Consider the following 13,626-nt stretch of genomic DNA (forward strand, 5'->3'; position numbering starts at 1 on the left):
TTTTAAACAAATTGAAAGGCTCTTTTTCTTTATTTGTCTCTTATAGTGTAATCTTTCCATAATGATGTGATTCTCCTACCTTCTTTCTCTTAATTTCCTGCAACACCTATTAGCAAAATGCTTTTTGAAAGTCCTGTTAACATGAAGACTAACTGAACATTTTGAATCTTGAAGCGTTTTCCACTTAAGAGCCATGTTTATTGTATTATTTATCATATTAAATTTTAGGCGTGACCTTATTAATCTTTATAGTCTTTTCAATAAACACTATTTGAAATCTGTTTATTAATATTCATATTTAAAAAGTGTTAGGATATATACTTACAAAAAATATATAGTGTATCTAGTTTTTTAGAAAAATATTATAAAGGTATGTTAAGGTAGGGAAGAAACCTTATTTACTCAAACCACCACACTTATTCAACAAATATTTTTGTGTATTTTACTGATTCTTCATATGCAGGTCATTTTTACTTAATATTGCTCTTTTCCCCATCTTTCTTAAATGTAGTTTATATTGGCAGCGTAATAGTCCATTACATTGTTTTACCATAATTAAATTGGCCATTTCCTTGTGATGAACTGGAAAAGAACTTGGAACTGTTTTGGGGATACAAATGGTGTTTCAGTGAGCCTTTTATATTTGTGGTTTTCCTTCTTTCCTTTTTTCCTCCCTTCCTCCTTCTCTTTCTCCCTTCCCCCTTTTTAGGGGGTAGGATTAATTCAGGAATATTATTACTGGGTCACAGATTATTGATATTCTGACTCTTAAAACATGAGTGCCTTTCAGAAGGTTCTGGTAGTTGGTATTGCTACGAGTAAGATGGTTCTATCATTTTCTAACAAAGACTATAATAGGTATTTGTTTTAAATAGGCAAATTTAATTGATGCTAAGTGATATCTCACAGTTTCTTATTTCTTTATAAGGGGCAAAAGTGACCTTGTTGACATGTACTTAACGTTCTGATTTAAGACCGGACATCTGGTCATGTCTTGTAATTTTCTGGAATTAGTTGTACAGTAGTAACAAAGCACATCTTGTTAGAACTAATTTAAAGGAAAACTCTTTAATGCAGCTTGTTGACTTTTATATGATGAATTTGTATGCTCACAGTTGAAACTACTTATAGGAAAAGTCTTTGAAGTTACAAAAAATGCTTAAAAAATTGTATTTCCAGCTTATAGATCCAATTACTGATTATTTGACTTAATAAAACATTTGCTTTAAACTCTATCTGCCATCCCAGTCACTAAGTGTAGGATTGGAAGCCATTGTTTTGGTTTTATGGGCAGTTAAAAATAGCCTCAGGGGATATTTATCTTGGGTTTTACTCTTAAGGCCAACTATTCTTCTGAGCTTGAGCTCTCTTTTACCTCATTTGTAGAAGGACAGATCTTAGTATTTACTCACAGTCCCTCTTCCTCCTCACCAAGGCAAAAACATAGACAGGTTGGATGAATAGACCTAGAGGCAACGGAATTTCCTTGATGTATAATCAGATGGAAATTATAAAAAGAAAAAGGAGAAAAGAAAAGAAAGGAGGAAAGAGAACAAAAGGTGGTGGGGCGGGGCAGAAACTTAGAAGGAGATTAGGGAGAAAGATGTGGACATATGGAAGGGAATAGATTTGAATTTTCAATGCCTTCAGATTTCTTCAGTTCCCCTGTAAGCCTTAAGATAGGCTATCCTTTGGGTTTACTGAGACACAGTTGATTTGTATTTTTGGTGCAACTAATTCTGCATCTCTCTCCCTTGCTCTTTTGCCTTTACTTTTCCAATTCTTTGTTTTATTTTTAAGAAATGCACAGTCTGACTTTCCGGTTTTTTCTGCCCTGTTGTCAGTGCAGCTACAGCCCTGCAGCTCCCCCTCCGTGTGAATTTGCACTTCAGGGGCACCATTTCCTGTCAGAAACCTAAGGCAGGCCCCTGACATTTCTAGGTGGCAATTCACACAAGAAAGGACCTGAGAAGTTTCACAGGGCACATGACTTTACTGTAGGACGAGCTGATCAACTTGGTGCACAAATGGGTCCCTCCTTTCCCATAACTGTTGGCCTCCCAAGGGTCTGAGATGAGAGTGGTTAGAAAAGTTAAAAACTGATGTAACCATTATAGAAGATTCGATTTGATGTTTAGATTCACCTGGATTGAAATCAGGGTGAATTGTACTGATAATTGATTCCAAAATAAAGTGATTTTTTTTTTTTGTGGTAGTAAAATTTGCGTAACTTAAAATTTACTTTATTAACCATTAAAAAAAGTGTTATTTATTTGACAAAGTTATAGCTTTTCACACTGTGCAAAGAACTTTTCTAAATATAGGAAATTCAAAGATGAAAAGAACCTGATTCTTGTCAGGTGAAACCATTCCTTCCCTATTTTATGAATAGAAGAGCCTCTAAATAGCACTTCATTTTTATTTTGTAATTGTGGAAAATATATATGACAATAAACTCGACCTTTTAGCCATTTTTAAATGTATAATTCAAGGTGATTTTTATTCACTGTGTATAATTTAAGCATCAGGGAATTATATAAACTTTTGTTACAGAAGCATAATGCTAAAAAAAGTTGATTTGCAAATCTTTTACTTTTTTTTGGAGTTAAAATAACCGATTTTCTTTCTTCTTCTGCTTTTCTTCATTTTTTACACATATATTTTGGTAGCTGAACTACTGCCAAGTTATTTTCGACCTGTTTTTCCTCTAGCGTAGAGTTTTTTTTCCCCCCAAGGTCTAAAAGAAAAGATAATTTTTTCATGGAATGTGTTTGCAATTCATGTGCAGTGATTTACAATACTTTTATAGTAATAAAATATGAACTTGATAATTGTGAATGTGTTTCACTTAGCATGAATTATGTTTATTCATGAAGTTAAGTTTTGAGTAAGGGTACCTAAAACTCAGCTGTTTTACTGGGTAAACCTTAGCAAATCTAAATTATTTAAGGAAGTAATCTTTGCATTCTCCAAATAATATTCTCTTTCTATTATAAGGACTCTAGAGGAGTGATTATTTATGGCAATAATCAAGTTAGATGCCTGACATATCTACTTGGTTTCTTCATTTAGCAGTCATTTGGTTATCTCATCAGATCAGTCTGATGCATTTGATTTTGCTTTATTGATTGATGATATACTCTAGATTATTTTGTATCTATGACAGTGGCTATTTGTTTATAAAAAGGCAGGGCATAAACTTGCATAATTTTGAATTTCTTTTGTTACCTTTCATGCTCAATATATGTTAGTAAATTATTATTTTGGGCTAGGTAGATCTATGGCAGTAAAGTACTAGAGTCTTTGCATCTACTTAGACTATTCATTGATTTTATAAAACTGCGAAAAAAATGAAATGTCCATTGTGTATAATTTACTAATGTTCATAGCCAAATTAGTAACACAATTAAGAACCTTCCAATCGATTTTGAAGCTTCAGTGGTAGTTGGGGCATCAGATGTATTTGGACACTACATCTGAGAGGATTAGCAGCTCTTCTCAGGAAATAGAAGTAGTTGGGAAAGAATGACATTTGCATAAAGGCACTTCCTTTTGCCCCCTTTGAAATTTTTTTTTTGGAAGTATGGTTTAATCTTACTCTGTTATTAAACTGCTTTAAGCTTCTTTTCAAGTATCACAGCCAAATTGAAGGATTTATTTCCTTGCCTGTTCTTTAAAACACTGCTGTCAAACAGAGTAAGAAAAGGCAAGCAATAGAGATACAGCCCCCTTGTGTTTTCAGTTTATTTGCATTTGTTCATGACTTCTAAGGTATTTTAAATTCCCAAAGGAGTTTGCTTGCTCAATTATATATAAATTTTTACCTGAAAGGGTCTGTAAGAGATCAAAGTAAATGTCAGCCTAGTAAATAGAAGAGATTTTTTTTTTCTCTCTGAGCTGCATTATAAAGGGAGATTTCTTTTGCCTTATTTATGTTTAGAACTTAATGTAGTTAGGAAAACAGTGAGTTTTTAAAGTTTGAAAAGTGTCAGGAGTCTTAAGTATTTGAAACCTATTGAAAGCAAAAAAATCAACAAAAATTTATTTGATTACTTGGAGTTTCTCCTAATTTCCTACATTTTAGAGAGTTTTTGCTTTTTTCTCTTCCTTAATGAAGAAAAACAGAATTTGGCTAAAGTGAATGATTCTGCCCATCTCCCTTAAGATACTGGGTGGGCCAAAATGTTCGTTTGGGTTTGTCTATAAACCTGGACAAACTTTTTGGCCAACCCAATAGTATTTAAATGAACAATACTAACTTGTTTATATTACCAGTTCATTTATAGGCTATTTAAGGCCAAAAAGATACCAGGGACCAAACTAATTTGTATCCATGGACTAATGATTTTTGTCAAAAAAGTTTTTGCGCTATATGTATGCATTGTACATTCTCACTCTCCTTTTCTCTCTCGGCCCGTAGTCCAACTGATGGCTGCTGACATCCTGGGGCCTCTTAATATCACAGGGAAGTTTTGAGCATGACAAAATGACCCATATACTCTTTGATTTCTTTGACTATTGGGAACAAAATGTCTGTGCTGTCACTAATGAGGACAATTAATATATAAACCATTTGATGGATAACCAAAGTGCTAACTCATGGAAAGTTAATTACTTTGCTGGGTATTTGTTAGAATATGAAGTTGAAATTCAGAAAGTATTTTCCCTGAAACATGATTGGGTATGTGCTTGCTCGAGGTGATTAATTCTACAAAGCACATTTCCTCCATAATGCCCACCTGATAAGACGGTGCTACTTCCATTGTAACTCTGTATATGGCAGTGTGTCTCTTGGGAATTGTTTGAATTCTCATATAAATTTTTTGGGACATTGCTGTAACTGACAGCAGAAATAAGGATTCGAACGTTATAAATCACAGGCAGCTTGGTATTTCAGAGGCTGGACGTTGGAAGGGATTCCATTGCACTGGTGGTGATAAACTCTTAGGGCTTGGAATCCCTTTCCAAGTTATCTTTCGGGGACTCTCTTAACTCTAACTCTGTTTCACATATCTCTTTATTTTCTTTGAGGGCCCCAGAAACTTGGCTGATCTACTACCTGTCTGCAGTCAAGACCTGAGGCTTCTGACCAGAGTTGCTGTTTTTTCCTCCCCTTCTTTTCTGCTCTACTGGGTTGATTGGTGTCCGCCTAAAATTTATGTCCTTCTTGAGACCTCAGAATGTGACCTTATTTGGAAATAGAGTTGTTGTACACGTAATTAACTAAGAAGAGGTCATACTGGAGTAGGGAGGGCCCTTAATCCAGTATGACTGGCTTCCTTAGAAAAGATATAGAGACATACACACGTTGGGGGTGGGGTGGGGGGGTGCGACGGACTCCTTGTAACAAGGGAGGCAAAGATCGAGGTGATGAGTCTCTAAGCCAAAGAGCACCAAGGATTGCTGGTGGCACCAGGAACTAAGAGGAAGGTACAGGAGAGATTCTCCCCTACAGCCTTCAGAGAGAGCATGGCCCTCCCGATACCTCTGTCTTCCAGAAGTGAGAGCCACTAAGGATCTATTTTTTTTTTTTTTTCATCTTAGGGTTCACTTTAATGAAGTAAATAGTGTTGCACGTTCTGTGGGTTTGGACAAAAGTATAATGACATAAAATCATTACAATGTCATACAAAGTGTTTTCACGGCTTATAAAAGCTTCCGTACTCTGTGTAATCATCTCCCCTCTCCCCTCAAGCTCCTGACAACTGTTGATCTTTTTGTTGTCTCCATAGTTCTGTCTTTAACAGAATAGTATATAGTTGTAATCGATTTTTCTTTTTTCCTTTAAGAGAGAGGTTCAAAGCCTGTCTGTCTATAAGACCACTCATGGCCCACCCCCGCGTGGACCAGACTGGCTCCATGTGGCAAACTCCCCCACTAAATACTGTATCTTTCCTTCCAATACTGAGCCCTGTCCCACCGGTCCTGCCCAGCAACCGTGTGGAGGTGCAGGGACACGTGTTGGGTATTTGTTCATAGGAAGGCCTCAAGCTTTGTGCCCCTTGTCACAACGAACCCAGATTCCTGTCTGGTGTGTTGTAAATAGACGAGCCATTTCTTCAGGCCTCCTGCTCTGAGCACACCCCTAAGGATCTATTATTATGAGCCATCTAGCTCATGGTGCTTTCACAGCAACCCTAGGAAACCCACACACCTGCCAATAAGCTGAAAAAAACAGTCTCTGAGTTTCTCTACTGCACGTCTGTTTTTGAGGCAAGTGTTTAAGTAATTTTAAAGTTTTCTAAGGGTTAATGCTACTAGAAATGGTACAAAAGTAGAATGTAAAATAGGGAAAGTTACAATAGTTCAAGGAATTCCAAAAACAAAGCTGAGGATCTGTAGTTGAAAGAGTGAACTTGCAGCCGCAGCTTTAGTTCAGTATCTTGTGGGAAAGTGTTTCCATGCCTCAGAGATTGTAAATTTAGTTGGTTTAGGGTGGGGCCTTGACATTTGTATGTTTAAGCTTCCCAAGGGAATCTGGGAACATGCACCTCGAGGTGAGAATCACGAATGTGGAACGTGGAGTAAGAACCGTTCGGTCTAGACCAGCTGTTCTCAGCCCTGGCTGCACCCTAGAATCACCTGGGTGACTTTGAAGACCTACTGATGCCTGAGCACAGACCCCAGAGAGTCTCAGGTCATTGGTCAGGGGTTCTGACGGCTCAGAAGGAGTTTTAAAAGCTCTTAATGATTTTTTGATGATGGCCATGCTGACTGGTGTGAGGTGCTACCTCATTGTGCTTTTGACTTGCATTTCTCTAATGATGAGTTATGTTGAGCATCTTTTCATGTGTCTGGTGGCCATCTGGATGTCTTCTTTGGAGAAATGTCTATCTGGGTCTTTCTCCCATTTTTGGATGGGGTTGTTTGTTTGTTTGTTTTGGTATTGATCACCTCGATGATTAGTGATAACCTAGAGGGGTGGGATAGGGAGGGTGGGAAGGAGGCTCAAGAGGGAGGGGATAAGGGGATATATGTATAAATACAGCTGATTCACTGTGTTGTACAGTGGAAAATGACACAGTGGTGTAAAGCAATTATACTCCAATAAAGATCTGGGGGAAAAAAAAGCTCCAGATGAATTCTGATGTGCAGCCAAAGTTGAGAAATACTGGCCTAAAGGTCTTTTTATTCCAGTGAATAGCAGGGATACTTATTTTAAACTTTTTGGGATTTTGATAGTGATGATTTTTGGTATGCAATGCAGAGATTTAGGTTAATGTTACTTTGAGTAAGACAGAAGCAAATTTATTATCTGATTCCTCCTCACAATGCAAGATCTGCCGGACATCTCTGCTAAAGGGGGCCAGTGAATTAATTACGTGTTGGGAGGATTGGAACGGTCCCTGGCGGCTGCATCTTTGTTGGGGTGGGGGTTGGTGTTTTTTAGATTGACTTTTCTCTCTAACATTGCCTTTTCTGCTTGGGCCCACATTAAAAGAGATGAGAATGAAAGTGTAGAGTTGAAAAAGTATAAACGAATGAAAGATTCTTTTATCTAGTATCTAGTACTGATATTTAATCTAGCTAGGGAATGATTTTCTTTTGTGACATAGAAACGTGTGCATATAATGAACCACATTCTTTCTTCTGAAATTCTGTTTCTAGTGAATGTCACCATTGTATCATGTGATGGTTTCATGAGAGTGCATTCCTCTTGGTCTTGTGCTCCACCTTTTACTGTGTAGACGTGAAAGTGGGTTGTGCCTTTAGTGCTGTAGACTGAGAGCTGGTTAATACCTCTGATGCTTTCTAGTGGCTTATTTCTAGTATTTCATCTAGGAAGACAAAAACAACAGATTTAACGTGGGTCTGTTTCATGTAGAAGGCTCAGAATGAATGCCTCTGTGATGACTTCTCATTTTGTGCTGGTCTCCTTGTCAAGCTCGTGTGCTTTGCTAGCTTCCCAGTGACCTTAACTGTGTTTCTTTTTGTGTATTTGTTTCTAAACTCCACTGCTGCTCTCACTGCTGCTGTTCAACCATTTAAAGCCTGTGGTCTGAGCTAGCGCTACTGTGAAGGAGACCTTAGTATTGGTGAAATCCTTTGAGGTTGTTTCCTGTGATGTATACTTGATGGCTAATTCTTTTTTTTTTTTTAATTTTAATTTTATATGGGAGTATAGGTGATTAACGATGTTGTGGTAGTTCCAGGTGCCCAGCCAAAGGGCTCATCCATACATATACATGTATCCATTCTCCCCCAAACTCCCCTCCATTGATGACAAGTTCTTGAAAGTAATAAAAGTAATAGCTATCCGAAGTTCTTGTATGTCTACTAAGGACTCTTGTATTATTGTATTTAATTTTCATATGAATTTTTTGAGGTTGGTGAGAGTACCTCTGTTTTATTGGCAGGAGACTGTCACTGAGTGTGGTAAATTGGATCTAACCAAATACACTGGTAAACAGCTTTCTGAATAAAGCTCTGATTTGTTGCATTTGCTGATTTCGTTGATGTAAATATACCAACCATGATGGATTCCAGGCTACAAAAGTGTAGTTACAGGGCTGTGTAGAGATGAACACAGTCGCTCTCATGTGCCTGTATGAGCCAGCTCCAACTCCTCTCTGGCTCTTACACCAAAGCTGGTGTTTCTTTGTGTTTTCCTTTCTCCCTCCTTCTCTCCCTCCCTCCTTCCTCCCCCCAGGCAGTTATTTTACAAAATCTCCTGTATCACTGTCTGAAGAACATCATGTCTTGTTTGTAGCTTCTTCTATTAAGAGTTTCTTAGAGACACGGAATTATCAAATGTCAACATCCAAGATCCTTATTGCCTTAAACTGAAGTCGAATTAATAGGATTTATTATATTAAGTTGTCTCGTTTTTTATTCTTGATAAGAAAAGTGTTTAAGTATCCTATCAAGTCAAATGCCTGATGATTTCAGATGTGAGCAGCAGCGATTTTATGAACTCATTAATTAGTAGCAAATCAAACTGATTTTATTCATAACACCAACTTTTGAGTTTGAGTTCTTTTCGAGTTTATTTCAAAACGCTTGTTTCTTTCCATGCCACCTTTTCCTCTGTAGAGCCTTTACCTGAAACCACTTTTTCTCCAGGATGAGCTTGCCTGAGATGGCTCTGTAGGGGCAGACTTGGAAGGGTTCTGGATCTCAGTGGTAGTGAAAACCCATGAGAATTATCAGTCATCTTTCTTCATGATGGCGAAGGGAATGGCAAGTGTTTAAAATCTTCCCATTGCATATTTTGATGGAAAGTCTAAACACGTGTCTACTCTTCTTCCCCTTGTCGATTTCTACCTGATTATAAATCTTGGAAAACACATGCTTAGCGTTTTCATTTATCCTGTCTCTGGCTGTAACACTGACTTCCTTAAAAACTGGAGTGCTTTCTAAATCATTGCATTTTGTCAAATGCCCTCCCATTGCTGAGACCTCAAGTTGGATGTATTAGGCATTCGTGAAGTGCAGCTTGCTGTCTCTGTAGGATTTGCCCTGCAGTGATTAGGGTACGCATCTTCTTTCTTTGGCAGAGCTGTGATAGGTGGACAGAAGTAGAGAGTGCTTGAATCCATCATTGGTAGGGACTGCTTGCTTTTTCTTTGATATTGACTATACAGAAGTTGTTTTAGTCCGTGAGTCCTGTGTAATTTGAAAAAAAAAAATTGCTAAACAAAATTTCTGAAGTTGCTTCTTGAAGTGTTTTATCTATGCATGAAAAAATACTTTAGAGACTATAAATATGAGGCTTGTAAAGTCTCCTTTACAGTCGAATTCCAGGTAAGAATGACCTCGTTTTAAAGACAGGCTGCATTTTTCTTTTCTATCATGTCAGACCCCTTAAAGACATGGCCACAGGCCCTGTGATTTCCCACTCAACAGAACGTCATTTTATGTTTGATCCCCAAAGAATTTGGAATTGTTGAGATTTTATGACTGCCTGACACTTACATTTAATGTGCAGGCCACGACACTGAGTGATGAGAGCAGATGGGCACGAGACCATAGGCGGAGTTTATGTTACTACAGTGTTACAGAGGACACGCTGAAAGAAAACCCCAGAGGGTTCCAGTGTGGTTTGCAGTGTGGGCAATTCATTTTGCTTTTGTTGAGGAAATAGTTAAAGGAGTAGATTTTTATCTTCCTACATGTTAAAATTGGAAGCGTTTTCCACAAGAAAAAGAAATTTTCCATGAAAGAAAAAATTTTATTTCTCAGTCTGATTACAAGAAGAGATGCAAAGTGAAACTGATGTGTCCCCTACTTTTATTTAAACGTAGATCTTTGATTGCAAGGGACTTCTAAGTTAAAAAGATCTATTACAAGTAAGCTTCTTGATAGCGAAATCTGAGTTTCTGTGCAAACAACATGAATGGAAACTGCTTTCTCTCTGTGGTAGTTCTATAGTAATTGTACTAAATTATGAGGAATATATTTGTTATCCAAAGAGAGTTACATTGAAGTGAAATTATATTCAAATACTTTAGAGCCAAAAAAAAAAAAAAAAAAAAAAACAACAACTTTCGGTTTGAAGTCTTCATTTGGAAAGTTAATAATATGGGAATGGAAATACATACACTTTTTGTAATTTCTATTAGTTAAATAAAGCATGCCTAGTGTTTGTTGTTTGTTTTCATCAGTAAAAAGTGAAAACATTTTGTGGCTTTACAAAGTAATAGGTCATCTATGACAAGACTAGGATGTTGCCTAAATATTTGAATATTATGGAGTTAAACATAATTGTTAATGAAATAAAAATGAAATGTCTGATAAAAATTACATTTGTGAATGTTTTGAACAGTGATCCATTCCCAAAGGTGAATTTGCCTTGTTGAAATTGTATGTGTGGATCTATTTTGTATACCTGTTCAACAGTGGTGAGCTCTTTCTTAGGGCATTTCTGCATCTTAGGTCATGTTTGCAGGAGATCATCAGCCCTGTGTTACACATAAGAATGCAGGATACCTGGAGAGAGCCTGGAAGAGGGGTGGAGAGATTTTTAGTGAGTAAGGGTTTGAAATGAGGCATTCATTGTTTAGCAACATAATTACTAATTTAAAATTGCCACTGAAGTTTCTTCCTTCTGGGGGATGTTACCTTTATGCTTTTTCTTTAACTTGGAAAAAAAAAGGCAGTAAAAGCAATAATTATAAGGACTTGCGAAAGTTTTCTCATGGCTCTGGTTGTTCCCACCCTGATTTCTCACTTTCTCTCATAGATAGTGTTCTGGAAGGTAGCACAGAGCTGGCAGGCACCTCTGAATAATCCAGTGCTCCCTGCACCCTCCCAGTCTGTACAGAGTTGGCAGTGACCACAGCTCTGGACCCGTCTGCTCTGATGCTTTGCTACCAACTCTGGCTTCATCCCTGAGGGTGGCCAGTGGTTTATATGCCTGGACCTCTGCTTTGCTGTGTCTTTTCACTGCCCTTTGCTGGTTAGTTTCAACTCACACCGTTTGAGAGCTCTGTCTGACTAAAAGTATAAGTACGTGGAGTGTGTGTGTATCATTTCTGTCTCTTTTGACAGTTGCCAGCTTATCACAGGAAAACCGCTTTCCTTCTTTTTCTTCCATTTGTAATAAAAAGATCATGACCCCGTTTCGGCTGTTCCATCCCTTTTTATGGCAATGTTAAACCTGTGTATCCAGAGTCTATATTTAGCAAATAGATTAAAATAGAAGCTCCCAATAAAGAGAAGACTTAGAAATAAGACCAAAATGAGATCTCAAATAGAATCAAGTGACCGGTCAGGTTTAGAGGATTTCATACGTCCCAGAGCTGTGTGAATCATCTGCGTTGCCTTTTTCTTTAGGTTGAGTGCGTTTATTTATTTGTTTATTTTTAGCTCGCCTCCCTGCAGTTCATATGCAGAAAAGTGCACATATTACTGGTGTAGAAACGCGTGCACTCCCACAAAGTGGCCGTACGCACTCCACAACCACTCAGATCAAGTTGTCATGAAATATGACTGACAGCCACACACACACCCGGCAGCTGCTTTCTCACCTGCATCACCGTGGATGACTGTCTGTCCTTGATGCTGCACAACACATGTGCTCTTTTGAGTCTAGATTCTTTTGTGCAACATTATGTTTAAAGAATTTTTTTTAATTAAAGTACAGCACTTTACAGTATTATATAAGTTACAGGTGTGCAGTATGGTGATTCACAATTTTTAAAGGCTATACTCCATTTATAGCTATTATAAAATATTGGCTATATTCTCTGTGCTGTACTGTATGTCCTTGTAGCTTGTTTATTTTATACATACTAGTTCCTACTTCTTAAGCCCCTCCCCCTCCCCTCTCTTTCCACCCTCCCTTCTCCCCACTGGTAACCACTAGTTCGTTCTCTATATCTGTGAGTCTGCTTCTTTTTTGGTATCTTTACTGGTTTGTTGTAGTTTTTGGATTCCACACATAAGTGACATCATACGGTATTTATCTCAACATAATGTTTTTTGATTCATTCCTATTGTTCTTTTTTTCATTGCTCTGTAATATTCTATTATAGGAATTTATCAGAAAGCTTCTACAGATCTATTCATTCATTTTACTGTTGATGGACATCTTGGTTGTTTCCAGTTTTAAGCTGTTAGGAATATATCGCTGTGAATATTCTTGTGAATGCCTTTTGGCACGTGTATGTACGTATTTCTGCATAACATATTAGTAGAAGTGGAATTGCTGAGTCTTCAGAAACGTATTTTCATTTTAGTAGATACTGCCAAACAGTTTTCCTTAGTGACTATACCAATTTAGACATTCATCAACAGTATAGGAAACTTCCAGATGCCCCATGTCTCAATATTCTCTGTATTTTCTCACTTTCTTTTTGCCACTCTGATGGCTGTGTGTTGATGTCTTAGTGGCGGCTTTAGTTTACATCTTCCTAATGATTAATGGGGGATGCATACGTTTTATATGTGAATGGCCCTTAGGCCATCTTTGGGGAGAAACTTGTCCAAGTTTTTTTCTCCATTTAAAAAAACTGCCTTATCTGTCCCTTTCCTTTTTGTTCATTTCTGAAACTGAACCATATCCTAAATCCAGTGTGACTTTTGGTGGGGAGGGTGAGGATCATGGAAAGGTTATTCAGGTAGAAATATGTATGTGTTCATTCATTTAACAAAAGGTTTGTTGAACATCTCTTATGTTCTATGCCTTTACAATGGTAAAACGTTAGTGTCTGCCTTTGCAGCCTAGTGGGGTATTAAGGCATGTCAGAGACATCAAGAAGACTGAGGGTTAAGTGCTTTGCTAATTAGGGGCAAGGAGAAAGCCCAGTGAAAAGGCATAAGCAGGGCACATAATAGGCTCAGAGTTTTTAAGAAGAGACTTCCCATAAGAGAAGAAAGGGAACCAAAAGTTGGGTGAAAAATAGGAGTTAGCCAGGTGAAAATTAGGTTGGGGAATAGTGTTGCAGGTGGAAGAAGCAAAATCATATTTGAGAGATGGCAGTGCTTGTGGAGAGGAAGGATGTGTTTGCATGTGGATGGGAGGGGCAGTGAAAAAAGTATTCGTTGAGTTATTTAATTATTATTTACTAAGCACCCCTCATGTGCCAAACCCTGTGTAAGTTGCAGGGACACAAGGGTGGATAAAGTTATTAACCACAACAGTGATAATATGTACTGTTTCATGAGTGCTTCTTGTGCTGGGCA

The 13,626-nt window shown here is 37.6% G+C and overlaps 1 protein-coding gene and 1 non-coding gene across 3 annotated transcripts in view; one reads left to right on the forward strand and one right to left on the reverse strand.

Annotated features, from left to right (window-relative positions):
* The window catches only part of KLF12 (KLF transcription factor 12), a 431,241-nt gene that overhangs the window by 100,847 nt on the left and 316,768 nt on the right, over nucleotides 1-13,626 (forward strand). The gene's annotated exons all lie outside the window — the stretch shown is intronic.
* On the reverse strand, nucleotides 5,957-6,086 carry LOC130836055 (small nucleolar RNA SNORA11). Its single transcript, XR_009049117.1, has one exon. It is a non-coding gene; the product is annotated as a small nucleolar RNA SNORA11 (small nucleolar RNA).

The sequence above is a fragment of the Hippopotamus amphibius genome, chromosome 14, assembly GCF_030028045.1.
Source record: "Hippopotamus amphibius kiboko isolate mHipAmp2 chromosome 14, mHipAmp2.hap2, whole genome shotgun sequence".
Lineage (NCBI taxonomy): Eukaryota > Metazoa > Chordata > Mammalia > Artiodactyla > Hippopotamidae > Hippopotamus > Hippopotamus amphibius.